The following is a 17,649-nucleotide window of genomic DNA, read 5'->3' as shown; positions in this document are numbered from 1 at the left end:
AAGTTGAAGTCTACGAAGGGAACTGTCACTTCACGCCACAGATAAGTTGTGCCTTACGTAATGATAACCTGACCTACTGAAAGCATACTTACATCAGCTCTTAAATGAGCATAGAGGGTTGAAGGTCAGCCTGTTCTGTGTTGTGTAGTAGGTTGTAAGACCATAATTTATACATAGTGCTGCCTCTGTCATAGCTAAATACCTATATCCAGAAATTGAGAGGGAGTTTGAGTAATTTCTTTGAAAGTTTTATATGACATCTTTCCTTAAACATCCTGTTCATCTAATCTGCATTCTGTGAGGGGTTGGAAAGGGTTACCACACAAAGGAGACACAGAAAGGACAAGAAGGATGCTACCAAAATTGTAAGCTTTTACTTGACATCTGGCGGTCTTGGACTTCTGTTATGATGACAGTAAAAAAATGATCATTATTATGTTGAAATGAGTAATAGGATTAATGTCTAAGAAATGGAGCCTGGAAAAGACATAGAAAATGAGGCACTTAGGGCACTTGCCTTTGTGTTCTGCTGTGGTTATAGAAAGCCCGAGAGACGTTTTGGTTTATTAGATGTTATGTTTACACCACTGTGTGGTGAAGGAAGTTCTCAGGTCAATGAGGGACCAGCCAGTGGGAAAAATAGAGAGAGAAGAAGTCTGATACCAGGGATGGTTCTGTGGTAAATTGCATATATAATAAATTATTTTTAATATTAAAAGAAAATGTGTATCACTGGAGAGAGTAGTGTTTTATAAATTGGCAAATTATAGTTGTATATATTTAAGAGTAGATTTTAAAATTATAAATTTTCTTCAAAAAGATTTGAAGATGTCATTCTTGGTTGCAGGAGTTGATTATAATTGTGGTTGCTTCTCAGCCGGGCAGGGATGGATGTCATTTCAGCTGGGAATGAGTTATCTATGCTCTATTAATGTTATTTCCAAAAGAAAGATTCTAAGTCTGCAAAGAAAGCTTTATTGTGGAAGCCAACAGAAATTCTGCCCAGTCTCATTTCTAGTGTTAGGTTTAAACAATCGAAATTCTTAACTTGTGAGGCAGGATTTATTCAAATCCACTGACTTAGCCAAAATAAGCATAGAGGGCATCAGCTTGTTGGAGAAAAGGAAAACCTTTCATTCGGCGCTGCTGCTGTGCACGGCTCACTTCCTCAGGTGCTTTGCCCAGCAGTGAGCTGATGGTGGTGGCACATACACACTCTGCCATGACACTGTTTCAATAGGACTTTAATATGCCACTGAAATTTGAATTTCAGATAATTTTTCTGTGTTACAAATATTCTTTTGATTTTTTTCTAACCCCTTAAAAATCTATAGACTCTGGCAGTTTAGAGGCCATCAGGAAAATAGGTAGAAGGCTGAATTAACTTCAAACTAAGAACAATTAAAAGGTTTACTTGTTTTGATAATTTTTCCTAACTTGAAATGGTCAGGAGTTTCAGACATACATAATTTACATACTGGTCCAAGATATGTTCCTATGTTTTCCTCCATCTCTGGTTTTAGCTTTCCAAAGAGAAACGTGAAGGAAAGACAGCAATGGAAGGAAACAGGTGGGACCTCCAGTCACTCACTCTTTTCTGGGTGTCCAGGTTCCTTGAGCCAGGGACCTACCGTGTGCTCGTCCTGGTCAGCCAGGTGAAGAGCTGTGACAAGCCACCTCCTCCAGGCTGCAGTCAACATTTTAAGAACAGCAGTTCCATTTCTGATGACTTTTGTAATAAAACCATACACTCTCTTGTTTTCAAATATGATAAACATTTTACACATAAAAATCTAAAATAAAAATAAACACTTGGGATGATAGTACTAAATTTGTTTTTTTTTTTCTTGGTTTCTTGTCTTTGCTTAACTATATTTTTATTTTTTAGTTTAGTATATTGTTTGGTAATAAATAATACAATTTTTAAAATCTTATGGTACACAGAAACATGAAAGTTGTACACATTATTAGGATACCTTGTAATATTTGATACTTGTGTATGTTATATAATGTTTACATCAGATGAAATGTGCTTATTTCCTCATTTATCACTTCTTTGTGGCAAAACATACCGAATTCTTTTCACTTTCAGAATGCAGGGTATTTGCATGGTACCTGTAGCGGTTTCTATGCTACGCACTGTACTCCAGAGCCTGTTTGTCCCCATTTTAACTTGGTACCCATGGGTTGACCCTTCTCCATTCTTTCTGATTTAAGAGTTTCTTTGACCTAACTCTGGTTTTCTTCTACATACCCTTTTGATATCTTCAAAGTTAGACATCTTTCGTATTACTAATGAAATTGTATGCTTTTATTTGTTTTGCTTGAGCGGAAGAGCAGCATGCACACTGAGAGGAAAGCAAAGCAAACAGTGCCTTTCTCATTTTAAATGTCATCTGCACAATCTAGTGCTTTCATACATATCTCAGGATATACTGAAAGTGTCTCAGTGAAAAAACCCCACCTGAATATAAAAACATTCTTTTTTCTGAGATATTTTTCAGATAGCCATATCCTTTTCTTAAGAGCCAATATGTAGAAGCACTTATCCAGGAACCATAAAAGAGGTAGAGATAAATACCATGTGCTTTGTCTTGAAAATATGCTACAGTGTGACTGATGATTGGTTAAGGATCTCTGAGGGCTTCTCAGGCGTTATTGCTTCTGAGCTGTGGGAAGAAAAACCACAGATAATTTCTTCCTAACCAGGTCATGATGATTAGCCCGTTTTGTTCATTGTATGGATGTGCATGTTTGTAATTTTGTTTACTTACTTAGTAAACTTTTTAACACAAGCAATTGTTTAATGAGTACAGAATTTCAGTTTCACAAGACAAAAAGAAATCTGAAAGTTCATTGCATGTTGTAGTTACTTAAAACTACTATCATATCCTTAAAACTGATTAAGTTAGTAAGATTTATCTAATGTGTATTTTCCCACACTTTAAATAATAGACTTAAGACACAACTAATAGAATGGAAAATATATTTGCAACCTAGTCATCAAACAAGGATTTTATAACCAATACATGTTAAAAACTCAGTAGTGTGGAGACAAATAATCCAATTAAAAATGGACGATAAAAGCTGAGCATGACAGTACACACTTGGAGTGCCAGAGCTCTGCGGAGAGAGACAAGAGGATTACAAGTTCAATGCCAGCCTGGAAAGCTCAGTGACTATAGAGACACATGTCATTCACTTGTTAGTGGACACCTAGTTTGATGGCACACATCTGTAAATAAGCTGTAAAAAACACAGGGGAGTGTGAGGACTCTGGATACAATTTCTAGTAGTGAAAAAAGAAAGAAAGGAAGAAAGAAAGAAAGAAAGACAAAGGAAGAAGATAGATATAAAGAAAAGAGAGAGAGATAAAGCAAAGAGATGAGAGAGCGATAAAAAGAAAAAAGCAAGTGACCTGAATAAAAACTTAAAGAAAAGAAATATGACCAAGAATGTGATCTAGTGTTCAGCACTAATCAGGAAAATACAAATCAAAGCCACAAGTGTCATCTTCTCTAGTAAGAACGGCCCTTACCAAAGAGGGGAAAACAATAAATGCTACTGAGGAGGCAGAGGAAGGCCATTCTGTGCACTGTTGGTGGGAGTGTGAGTACAGCTATTATGGAAAATAACACTGTGTTCTCTAAAAAGCTAGAAACATAACTATCATGTCCCACTTCTTGCTGTGTAGCCGAAGGAAATGAAATTAGTATGTCAGAAGGTATCTTCACTCACATGTCTACATCAGCACTTTTGACAGTATTCCAGCTCTGAAATAGGCCAAGTGTTCGCTGACGGACGAGTGGGGTAAACGTGCTGCTCACACACCCAGTGCAGTGTCACTCGCCCTGAACAGGAGGGAACCTTGCCACTCGTAGCCACACGACTAGAAGCAGAGAGCACCATGCTAAGTAATGTGAACTAAGGCCAGGAACACATGTACTGCAGGCTCTCACTTATGCACGGAAATTTGAGAATTTATCTATCTCATGGGAATAGAGGAGAGAAGTGGTTACCAGAGGAAACAGAGGATATGGGGAGGGAAGAAGGGACACAGGACGGTTAGTGGGTACAGAAGCGCCGTTGGATAAGAGGAATGACTTCAGTATTCTACTGTACCGCAGGGCAACTATGGTTGTTTCAAAATAGCTAACCAGATTTGGAAAGTTTCCAACACAAATAAATCATAAATTTTTGAGGGAATGAATGTCAATTTCCCTGATCTTCCCTGACCTCATCAATATATATTGTATGGATGTTTTTGAAGTATCATACTATACCCCATAAATAATGTGCAATTATATATTAGTTTAAAACAAATATATATAGTATGTCACGCAAGAGTTATGTATCTTTATACCTACATCCATAAAATTTGGAAATATGTTTACTAAATATTACTAAGTGTTTTCTCTGGTATTAAAATCCAAGATTATATTTATGTTCTTGATTTTTTACTTTTCTGCATTTTATATATCTAAAACAGTCATAGAAAAATCTCAGACAACAAAGTCCATATGGAAAAAGGTATTCTGTGTTTGTAAGCACTGATTTATTAGAAAATCTTCCAAAGCTATAAAATTTGTAGGTGTAAAATTATGCTCAGTATTACTTTATTTCTCTTTTACTGTCCATGGAGTTTGTTTTGATGATTCCTATTTTTGTTTCTGATATTGGTAATCTGTTTCTCTCTTTCTTTTGATATGCCACTTCATGGTTTATCAATTTCATCAATCTTTTCAAGAACTGGTTTTTGGTTTTGTGGGTTTTCTCCATTGTATGTGAATCCTATTTTTTATATCTCTGTATACTTATATATGTACCTATTTCTTTTCCAGTTTCACTCTTATTTTTTTTTTCTGCTTGCTTTAGGCTTAGAGTACCCTTCTTTCCTCCCCCAAAAGGTGGAAACTCAGATTATTTGTTTTAGATGTCTCCTTTATTTTCTAACATATATATTTAATTCTATAAATTTTGCTGTAAGGACCATTTTATGACATCCTGCAAATTTTAATGAGTTGTATTTTTATTTTGGATTAGTTCAAGTTATTTAAAAATTTTTCTCGAAAGCTCTTTTTTGACTTGTGTGTTAGTTGATGGTGAATTTTTCACTTTCTAAATAGTTGGTAGGAATACTCTAGCTTTCATTTGTTTTGATTATAACTTAATTCCATTGTAATATGAGAACATACTTGGAGCACTTTGTTGTTACACATTAATAGATGAGTTTTATGGCTCAGATTTCAGCTTATCTTGATAAATATTGTCTTAGCTACTTTTCTCGCTTTGCTGAGACAAAAACCTGATACCCAGCTGAGGTTTATTTAACTCACTGTTTGTAGAGGTTTCAGTCCATAATCAGCTAGCTCTAAGGCAGAGAGGCAAATGGCAGGGGGCAACAATTCCTGGTGGTGGAAGATACCAAAAGTAGCAAGATAGCAGGGGGCAGAAAGTCTCTTTCATCCCTTATATTGTATCCAGGCTAACCATTCTAGGGTGGGTGTAGCACTCATATCCTTAATCCCATCATTGGACCATGAATCAATCACAAATTCTAGATCCAGCCTTCTCCAAAAGCCCTCCATATGACTGCATGAGGCTTTGGGGGGAAATCCAGACACAAACCATAACAATGGCTGTTAAAATAATATGTGTTGATGTTTGGAGAACTATGAAGTTCTAAGCAAGCAGGCGGGCACCTACTTTCCCCAGATACCAGCTTGTTTGGGACCCCTGCACTGTCTGGGTGCAGTAGAACAGCTAGGTGGGTCAGGGGTACCGGCATCCACCTTCCCATATGTTTGGAGGACTGTGGAGTTCTAAGCAAGCAAGCGAGCTCTACCAGTTTCAGAGGCCCAGCATCCTGGGGTAAGTGCCCCGCACACTTTCCCCTGAGTCCAGCTTACTTGGGGCACTTGAGCCTTCCGTGTGCACTGGAAGAGCTAGGTGGGTCTGAGGGGACTGCATCCACCTCCCCGTGTGTTTGGAGGACTGTGGACTTCTAAGCAAGCAGGCGGGTGCCCACTTTCCCGGAGCCCAGTTTGTTTGGGACTGTGGACTTCTAAGCAAGCAGTTGAGTGCCACTGGTTCCAGAGGCCCAGTGGCCTAGCGGAACTGGGTGCCAGAGTCTCAGGAGCTGTCGGAATAGAAGTGGATTTCCAACAGACCCTGAGGAAGCTTTTGAATAACAATGAAAACACACAAATATAGGAAAATGACAAAATGAAAGACCAAATTACAATCTCATACCTCCAGCCCATCCCAAGAAACCTTAGGAGTGATGTATATAGAAGAAAATACATGCCATATAGCTCAAATATCGGACATAATAGCTACTGAAATAAACAAGCAATTCTGGGAAGCTTTAAAGGAATTCAGGGTAGAAATAATCTCCCAGGTAAAAGAAGAAATGATAAAAGAAATGAAAGAGATGCTGAACATATCTAAAGAAAACACAGTTAAAAAATTGGAGGAACTAAACAAAAAGAGAATCCCTAGATGAGCAATATAAGAAACAACAGAATACATAAAGCGGATGCACAGAGATATACAGGAAATCAAAAAATTCCACTGCAACCTGTAAAAACCACCTCAATGAAAGTGAAGATAGAATTTCAGACCTTGAAGACAAGATTGCAGCTAGTGAACAGGAAAGGAAAGATCTTTTAAAAGTAACAAAGAATCAGGAAATAACAATTCAACAACTGCAAGATGACGCAAAGAAAAACAACATTAGATTGATAGGGGTTAATGAAAAAGAAGGGGATGACATAAAGGACATCAAGAGGATATTTAGAGAGTAATAGCTGAAAATTTCCCAAGCATGAGATCAGAAACTGACACCATGTTCAGTGAAGCATATAGAACTCCAAATAGTCATAACCAAAATAAAACTACACCCAGACATATAATAATCACCATCCCAGAAATCCAACACAAAAAAAGATTATTAAAAGCTGTCAGAGAGAAAAGAGAGATCACTTATAAAGGAAAACCTATCAGAATCACAGCAGACTTCTCAGCACAAACAATAAAATCAAGAAGAACATGGAGTGAAGTATTCCAGATACTAAAGAAAAATGATTTCCAACCTAGTCTTAGGTACCCCGCAAAACTATCCTTCAAAACTGATGGTGAAATAAGATACTTCCATGACAAAGAACAGCTGAAGAACTTAATGATCACCAAGCCAACCCTGCAAAAAATATTGAAAGACAGTATAGATACACTTAGGGAAAAACCACTAAGCAAAGTAGACAATTAAACAGAACGGATAAAGATGCAAGAGCAGAAAGATAACATGTCAATAATAAACCAACACATAAGAGTTATAACCATTAATGTAAATGGTCTCAATGCATCAATTAAAAGAAACAGACTGGCAGAATGGATGAAGAAACAAAATCCAACCATATGCTGTCTACAAGAAACCCATCTAACCCAGAAGGATACTCACAGACTGAAAGTCAAAGGATGGAAAACAATACTTCACACAACAGGAACCCCCCCCCCAAAAGCAGGAGTAGCCATTCTGTTTGCAGGCAATGTGAACTTTAAACCACTAATGATCAGAAGAGGCAAAGAAGGTCACTACATACTCATTAGAGGAAAACTTCAAGAGGAAGAGATAACTATCTTAAGTATATATGCACCAAATTCCAGAGTACCCAGTTACATAAAACAAGTATTAACAGAAATGAAAAATCAAATTATCAGTACCACAATTGTAACAGGAGACCTTAACACACCATTGACACCAACGGACAGATCAACCAGACAGAAAATCAGCAAAGAAATAACAGAACTGAATCACACATGTGAAAAAATGGACTTGATAGACATATACAGAGTGTTCCATCCAACAACATCAGAATACACATTCTTCTCAGCAGTACATGGGTCATTCTCTAAAATAGACCATATACTAGCTCACAGAACATACTTAAATAAATGCAAAAGAGTTGAAATTATCCCTTGCATGTCATCGGATCATAGCGCTTAGAAATTAGAAATTAATGATAAAAGATACTGCAAAAATCCCACAAGCACATGGAAACTGAATAACACACTCTTTGAGTAATCAGTGGGTCACAGGGGAAATTAAAGAAGAAATTAAACAATACCTACAAGAAAATGAAAACACAGATACAACTTACCGGAATCTGTGGGATGCAATGAAAGCTGTTCTCAGAGGAAAATTTATTGCACTGAGTTCCCACACCAGGAAAACAGAACAAATACAAATAAATAACCTGATGCTACAACCACAAACAGCTAGAAAAAGAAGAGCAAGTCAAACCCAAAGCCAAAAGAAGAGAGGAAATTATAAAAATCAGAGCAGAAATCAACTAAGAAAACAATCCAAAGAACTAATGAATCAAAGAGTTGGTTCTTTGAAAGAATTAATAAAAACTGATAAGCCCCTAGCCAACCTTATTTAAAAAAGGGAAGAAAAAGGTCAAATTCATGCAATAAGGAATGAAAAAGGTGAAATCACTACAGACTCTATAGAAACACCTATTTTGAAAACCTCTATTCTCAAAGGTTTGATAACACAGAAGAAATAGACAGAATCCTAGAAACATATGAAGCACCAAAGATAGGTCAAGAAGATGTGAAACTGCTGAATAACCCAATTTCTATTAATGAAATTGAAAATGTAATTAAGTCCTTACCTACAAAGAAGAGCCCAGGCCCAGACGGATTCATTGCAAAATTCTACAAGAAATACAGAGAAGACTTAATGCTGACACTCCTCAAACTCTTCAATGAAACTGAAAAGGAAGCAATCCTTCCTAAGTCATTCCTGGCAGCAAATATTATTCTAGTACCAAAACCTGAGAAAGACCCAACTGAAAGAGAGAACTACAGACCAATCTCCCTAATGAACACAGATGCAAAAATCCTCAATAAAATATTGGCAAATAGGATGCAGCAAATCATCAAGAAGATTATACACCATGACCAAGTGGGATTCATCCCAGGCATGCAGGGATGGTTCAACATGCGTAAATCAATAAATGTAATCCACCGTATCAATAAAGCCAAAAGTAAGAATCACATGATCATTTCTATAGATGCAGAAAAAGCTTTTGGTAAGGTCCAACATTTATTCATGATAAGAACTTTACAGAAAATTGAAATAGATAGTCTTTACCTCAATATAATAAAGGCCATCTATGACAAACCAATAGCCAGTATCATAATAAATGGCCAAAAATTGAAGGCCTTTACTTTAAAATCAGGCACAATACAAGGATGTCCTTTATCACCACTCCTATTCAATATAGTACTGGAAATACTAGCCAGAGTAATTAGACAAGAGAGAGAAATAAAAGGAGTAAAGATAGGAAAAGGAGAAGTTAAATTATCATTGTACGCAGATGACATGATACTCTGTACAGAAGATCCCCTAAACTCCATTGAAAGACTCTTAGATATAATAAATAAATTCAGTAATGTAGCTGGATACAAAATCAATACTCAGAAATCAATAGCATTCCTATACACTAACAACAAAATCACAGAGAGAGAAATAAGAGAAGCTACACCTTTCACACTAGCACAAAAAAAGTGAAATATTTAGGAATTACTCTTAGGAAAGAAGTGAAAGACCTGTACAGGGAAAATTATAATACACTGAAAAAAGAAATTGAAGATGATCTCAGAAAATGGAAAGACATCTCTTGCTCATGGATATGAAGAACAAATATTGTGAAAATGGCCATTCTCCCAAAACTCTTATACAGATTCAATGCAATCCCAATAAAAATACCATCAACATACCTCACAGATCTAGAGATATCACTCCTAAAATTCATCTGGAGGGAGAAGAGTCCTAGAATAGCAAAGACAGTTCTAATCAACAAAGGCAAGGCAGGAGGCATCACAATCCCTGACTTGAAGTTATACTACAAAGCAACCATAGTAAAATCCACATGGTACTGGAATCAAAACAGAGCTGAAGATCAATGGAATAGATTAGAAGATACAACCACAACTACAAACACACTCACCCGCCTTACCTTTGATAATGAGGCCAAACAGGTTCACTGGAAGAATGACAGTCTCTTTAAAAAATGGTGTTGGAAAAACTGGCTCTCCATTTGTCAAAAACTAAAACTAGAACCATGCTTATCACTACGTACTAAATTAAAATCCAAATGGATCAAAGATCTGAATATTAAAACAGAAACAGTAAATCTATTGGAAGACAAACTGGGTAAAAACCTTGAAGACATAGGAGTAGGTAGAGAATTCATGAACAGGACTCAAACTGCATGGGACACACTTCCCAGAATCAATAACTGGGATCACCTCTTATTAAAAAGTTTCTGCACATCAAAAGAAATATCCAGCATAGTGAAAGGATACCCACAAATTGACAAAAAAATTTTAGTGTACCATCCCTCAGACAAAGGATTTCTGTCTAAAACATATGAAGAATTTTAAAAAATCAGACCCCCAAAATTCAAAGATCCAATCCAAAAATGGGCATCTAAGATCAATACACACTTCTCAGATGAAGAAATACAAATGGTAAATAAATACATGAAAAAAATGTTCATCATCATTACTCATTAGAGAAATGCAAATTAAAACCACACTGAGATTCCATCTGACTCCTGAAAGAATGGCCAGGATCAAGAAAACCACCAACAACAAATGCTGGAGAGGCTGTGGGGAAAAAGGAACTCTCCTGCACTCTTGGTGGGAGTGTAGACTGGTACAACCTTTGTGGAGGTCAGTCTGGAGATTTCTGGAAAAGCTGGGATTGGAAGTCCCATTTGTTCCAGCTATTCCACTACTAGGCATATTCCCAGAAGAACTCAAAGCATCATACCACAGTGATATATGTGCACCCATGTTTATAGCAGCACAATTTGTAATCACCAGATTTTTGGAAACAACCTAAGTGTTAATCAACTGAGGAATGGATATAAATTTGTATTTTTTTTGTCTTTTTCATTTTTATTGGTACCAGGGATCGAACTCACGACTGCCTGCTTGCAAGGCAGGTGCTTATGCCACTGAGCTAAATCCCCAGCCCCTAAATTTGCATTTTTATACAATGGAGTACTACTCAGCTACAAAGAAGGATTGCATTGAGATATTTATAAATAAATGGACACAGCTTGAGACCATACTCATAATTGAAATAAATCAAACTCCCATGTATGAATACCAAATTGTTTCCCCATTGTAAGAAATGATTCAAATACATAAACGTATGTGGTAATCATGATTCCCCATTATGTGGCTTTTGAAGCCTTATAAAGTTTTCACTCATTAATTAGAATGGCTTTATTCAGGGCTGTTTGATTTTATTGCCTGTAATGAAATGAACAGGTATTTTGAAGAAAACAAGACATCATAATAGCTAGTGCTGATTTAATATCACCTTGTTTTGAAGTCCCACCAAACTGTTGCTCTTCTGTCTCCATTGGTTTTATCATGTTGTAGGATTTTATTATATGTGATAGTATAAACAAAAATTTTTATAGACAAAGAGATAATATAGAAACCATTGTTTTTTTTCTGTTACCTAGTTCTAAATACCCTGTAATACTTTCATCCACTTGAATGGTTTAAAACTGTCTTGATATGTTTGATGCTATAGTATATGAAGTTATATTCAAATATTTCAAGGAAAGAGACACTATGGTAACTATTGTTAAGTCGGGTTATCTTGTGGTGAAGCACTAGGTTGTTGAAATTGTCATGATTTGACCTGTATTGTTATGTTGTTATGTTCTCTTTTATCTCAATCTCTCTCTTATTCATAAAAATTATTTATTTATTATTTTTTTTAATTACGGGAAAACATCAAAAAATTAGCAGGATATATTAACTTTTTTGGTTTCCTATTAACTTGATTTGAAGCCCTGTATTACTCCCACTATCTTATTTTGACTGATTAGACTCTGTTCTGTTCTGTTTGATAGTATTAAGTTTGAGAGTATAGGCAACTACTGTGAAGGCAATAAGATTCACTATGATGCCCATTCTGGTTTGACTATTATCTTCTTTTGAAGTCCTATAATGTTTCCAATGTTTAGGTTTTATTGGTCTTGTTCTGTACTGTTTTGTTCAATTTTATTATACCTAATGATATAGGCAATTCTTTTTAAGAAAGCAAGAGGCATTATGGTAACCTTTGTTGATAAACTTGTATTCCGTTTTTACATCATGTGCTATGTCTATCCTTTGTTTTGACTGACTGCTTTGTTTTGTTGTATTTGGTTTTATTCTCTTCCAAAAAAAGTAATAAGAACTATGGGAGTAATAAAACCTAAAATGTGTAAATTTTGTTGTAAAAAAGAGAGGGAAAAAATGTGCTCTAAAGGATACAACTGCAATTGCGTTTAGGTGTGCTAAGATAGATGGCCATATTACTGAGTTTTTGTTGGATCATTGAACACAACTGTTTTCAATCTCACTGTTTGAATGTCCACTTTGTATGCTTTGATCCTGTAACTTGAACAGCTATTTCTAGAATGACAGTGTGTAATCTGTTAACTAGTGATTTCTTACCATTTTTTTGTAATTTTGTATTACTTGTACCCTTATACTATTTTTTCTTTTCCTTTAAATAAAAAATTAATATATGTCTTACTGATTGCACATTGCATATCTATCCACCAATTTAGAAATTACCAACTATGATAGTGGATTTGTATATATTTTTATAGTTTTAGTACTTTTGTCCTGTGTATTTTGATGATATATTTTTAAATAAATATGTTAAGGATTATTTTGTCTTCTTAAACACTGGACCCCACCATCATCATGAAATACCCTTTATATTCTTAGTTTGCTCTCAAGTAGCATTTTCCTGATATTACTATAGTCCATATTTTTTGATTAGTGTTAGCATGGCATATATTTCTACATCTCTTTGTGTTTAATGTACATCTCTATATCTAATGTAGATTTGTTAGAGATGCCAAAAAATTGATATTTTCTGTGTGATTTACTGTTTGTATTTAACCCACCCATAGTTTTAATTGTTTAATTGGTACCTTTTAATCATTGATGTTTAAAGTGATTATCGATATAGCTGAATTAATATGTGCCATAATAGTAACTATTGTGACTAATATCTGCTTCTTTTATTTTGTGTCTATCATATTTTTTCTTGTCTTCCTTTTTTATGCCTTGATATTGACCATTTTATATGATCATTTTCCCTCCTTTCTTAGCATACCCATTATACTAATTTAAAATTTTAACTTGTTCCCCTAGATAATACAATATACGTATGAACCAATATACGTATTCACCTTGAAATAACACTGCTTTCTCCACTTATAGTACTGTTCTCTTTAACACAGTATTCTCAATTTTTCCTCTTTTCACTACTGGTTTTCCTGCCTTTCATTTAACTTATCTATGTGTTATAATCTCTCAATACATTGTTACTATTATTCTTTTTAAAAGCTATCTTTTAGTCCAATTAATCATAAGAAAAACAAAACACTGTAGTTTATTCTCATTTATTTTTGTATAATACTCGTCCTTTTGTTTTTTTGGTACCAGGGATTGAACTCACGACCTTGCTCTTGCCAAGTGGGTGCTTATGCCTTTGAGCTAAATCCCCAGCCCTGCTCTTCCATTTTTAATGTAAATCCCAGATCTAAATGACTTCGTTCTCCCTCTGTAGCATTTCCTTTCAAGTTTCATGGAAAACAGTTTTGATCTGCCAGTTTTGTGTTTATCTGAGAAAATATTTATTTCTCCTTCCTATAGGTAGTTTGATGGAATACAGAATCCTGGCTGAATGAGGTCTCCCATCCTCATTCTTTCCAATTTTCATACTTCAGTATCTCACCCTCTTCTCTTCTCACTCAGGTGGATTCAGGTGAGGAGTCTGCACTCATCCCTACCGTTGTTCCTCTCCACCCTCCTTTTCACCTGACTTCACCCCCCCCCAGTTTCTTTCAGGATTTTTTTCTATGTCTTTTGTGTTCTTCATTTTAATGTGATGGCCTAAGTGGAATTTTTGTGTCTATTTGTCTTTCCTTTTGTTTGCTGAGACTCTCAGAGCTTCTGCAGTTCTCACCATTGCTCCTAACTCAGGAGGCATTTCTTTGCTTTGATCTAGCTTCTTTGAAATTTTCTCTGTGTCTTTTTCCCCATAGTTTCAATAGGACATGTCTGGGCGTGGGTTTTTTGGTATTTATACTTCTTAGTATGCTCCATGCGTTCTGGATCTGTGGAAAATGTTTGGCCACTACTACTTCACATATTTTAAATTCTTCCTCTATTCACTTTTCTCCTCCAACTCCTGCTATGTGTATGTTATACTTTTTATAACTGTCTCTGCACTTTTGAATAGCTTGTTTTGGCTTTCTTTTTGCACTTCAGTGTTTGAAATTTTTACAGTCATGTCTTCAAGCTCACTGATTTTTTCCATGTCTGTATCCAGTCTACAGAGAAGCATTTCAAAGAGATTCTTCAGTGTTCATAGTGCTTCAACTTCTGGTATTTCCTCTTAATTTATTTCTTATTTTCCATCTGTGCTAACATTACCCATCTGTCCATGTATGTTGTCTATTTTTCAATAATTGCTCGTTAAGTATTCATAGATACTTCAAATTCTCTGTTCAACGATTCTAAAATCTGTGAGTATTGTTATGGTACTTGTTTTTTGTGTTCTTAGGTTATGTTTTCTTTTTGTTTTTAGCAAATATTATAATTTTTTGTTAGTAACCAGACATGATACATTAGGTAAATGGAACTGAGGTAAATACTGTAAAGGTTTAAGTTGATCTATCAAGAAACTGGAATGTTTTCCATGTTAGCAGTAGCTTTAAGTGGCAGAGAATTCAAATAATTCTAGTGTCCTTGTTTTGCTGTTTATTTTATTGTTGCTGTCATTCTTTGTGTCTTCTTGACATCAAGGTTTTCTAGAACCTTTCTTAGAGTTCGTGTCTTGCAGTCTTTCTGGTGTAGTCCACTGTAAATATTCCAGGGCAATACTGAGGTGTGGGAGAGGGGAAGCACTATGTAATCTTTTAACTGAATTTCCGTTCATCTGTTAATGGAGTATGACTTTTACAGGTCATATATAGAGCAGAGCAGGAACAGCAGAAAGTTCTTTTCCCAGAGCTAGAGGCTCTTATTGTCTTCCCCTGGAGAAGACCCCTCTGCCATGGTCAATTCTCGGAGTGTATTCCACAAAGGATATGCTTCCTTTCTTCCTGACAGAGCTGCAGGAATCTTTCCTGGCTCTTGCTCAGAGGACCTGGTCAGTTCTATGGAGATAGGCAAAATAATGACAGTGTGGGGACCTGTTTAAGACTGTACTCCAGAAGTGTCTCACTATCATGCGCCCCACTCAGCCACCAGCAATTATCAAAATTAGCAGTCAGGTTTTCCTAGTGGTTAAGATATCCTGCTGCTTCTGCTCCTAGCAAGCAGGTCCCTGCTCTATGCTCCTGTTGTATTTTTCTCTCTGATTTTGTGCTATGTGTCCTCCAACTTTGGTGTCCCAGTGAGTCAAAGTCACTGAATTTTAGACTTTGCTTGTAACTTGTTTTAAGAATCAGACCAGAAACCCAAATGTTTCCTGGAGATTTTCTATATATCATTTGCTTATTCCAGATTCTAATTGATTACTGCCCATTACTGTATTTCATATTTCAGAAAAAAATTATCTTTGGCCATAAAGGTGCTCAGTAAGAGTCTGATACTCTCTCCTTCTATGTCCTAGTCAGTGGCATATCCACTTTTGTCAAGCACCTGTTGAGCCAGTGTCAACTCATACTTTTGCTATCTTTACTATTTATTCCACAGTTGTCATTTGGCAAAATTAGACATGGGTTACAATGGACAAACCTAATGTATATTCTTTTAAAAAGGTGCCAATGTCCTTGCCTATGGCAAATATAGCTGCTCATACATATCTATGGGTTCTTCATCTGCAAATTCAACCAACTGCAAACCAAGAATTATCAAAATAAATATTTCTGAATCAAGCATTTATCGACTTTCTTATTATTCTTTAAGTAATAAAAACAGCTATTTGCATAGCATTTGTGTTATATTAGCTATTATGAGCCAGCTAAGGATGACTTAAAGAACATGAAAGGGGCCAGGGATTTAGCTCAGTGGCATAAGCTCCTGCCTGGCAAGCATGAGGTTGTGAGTTGGATCCCTAGTACCAAAAAAAAAAAAAAAAAAAAAAAAAAAAAAGCCATGAAAGGGTATGAATGAATTATGTGCCACTCCTACACCATTTTAGATTTGAGGACTTGAGAATGTTGCAGATTTTTGTATTCATGAGGGAGCTGGACCCAGTTTCTCACAGATAGCAAACAGACTGGGAACTCAGCATGCTTCCTGACTCCTGGGTGAATGTGGACATCCTCTTGTTTCTTACTTACAGAATCTGCTAGGCAGGTCTCACAACCCAGCATGCTAGCTCACAGATGCACAAAGGGAAATTAACCTTTATAGTCCATGTCCCTTGACTTAACTGTGAATGATATTTTATGAGTGAAATATTTAGGTCTTTGAGATTTGGGGAAATAGAGTCAAAAGATTTGAATGATACTGAACTTTTGCTGCGGAGTCCAAGGGTCACTGTAACTGGCCTGGTCCATTTCCCAAGCATGGCCTCCTCCCCCCTCATATTATGTACATGAATTACAAGGTCATTTCTGTGAAGTTTGACTTTAAAGTCATTTTATTATTTTGAGTGGCATCGTTTGGCTCATTTTATAATTTTCTTCTTTCTCTACATTCTCACATTATTCCATCCAATTCCATTCACTCATGTGTCCTTAGGGATCCCCAACTGCTCATATTATATACTGCTAGTTGTCTTTAAAAAAAGAAAAAAAAATCCAAGTCTTACTACGTATTTGAAGCAGGCTTGAACTCATAATGTAACCCAGGCTGGTCTTGAACTCTCAGAGGTCGTGCTGCCTCAGCCTCTCAAGTTCTGGGACTATAGGCATGTGCTACCACAACTTAGTCCAAGCTGTATTTTGTGCAGTGTGTGTGTGTGTGTGTGTGTGTGTGTGTGTGTGCTGGGAATTGAACTCAGGACCTCACACTTGCCAGGCAGCTGCAGCTGCTGCTTTTCCTCCTCCTCCTGTCCCTCCTTCCTTCCCCCTTCTCATCCTTGTGCTCCAGGACCGCTTCCTTTTTTCATGGATGTATTCTTAATTTTCTTGAATTAGTTTCTTTGTGGAGTCTCAGGACATGCGCTTAGATATATTTTCTCAGTTATTAAAACATTTATGACTAAATCACATATAAAATTAGAATTAAAATAATCTTGGGCTACCCCTGTGTCCCCCAGGCCTCATGAGTTTGAATTGTGCATTTGTTATTCGTTCAGTGTCTAGTGCTTGGATTGATGGTGTCAGTGCTCCACCCACAAAGGGGTGGAGCCAGGATGTGATTAATGGCAGGAAGAAAGTGTCTCTTTCTCTTTGCTGGTTGGAATTTGCTGTTTGCAGCTGCCATGAAAGGCAGCCCAGCCATGCCGGCCTGCCTGGGAGCCAACTGAGCGTGGACTGAAACCTCCAAAAACTGTAAGAAATAAACCTTTCCTTTCCCAACTTGGGCATCAGGTATTTTGTCTCAGCGACGAGCATAAAGTAACTAACACACCCTGTGTAGAATAACTAGAAA

This window comes from Cavia porcellus, unplaced genomic scaffold (genome assembly GCF_034190915.1).
Source record: "Cavia porcellus strain 051 isolate PalLab524CR breed Dunkin Hartley unplaced genomic scaffold, mCavPor4.1 scaffold_7, whole genome shotgun sequence".
In the NCBI taxonomy this organism is placed as follows: domain Eukaryota; kingdom Metazoa; phylum Chordata; class Mammalia; order Rodentia; family Caviidae; genus Cavia; species Cavia porcellus.
The sequence above is the reverse complement of the archived record's forward strand: the minus strand, read 5'-3'. Positions refer to the sequence as shown.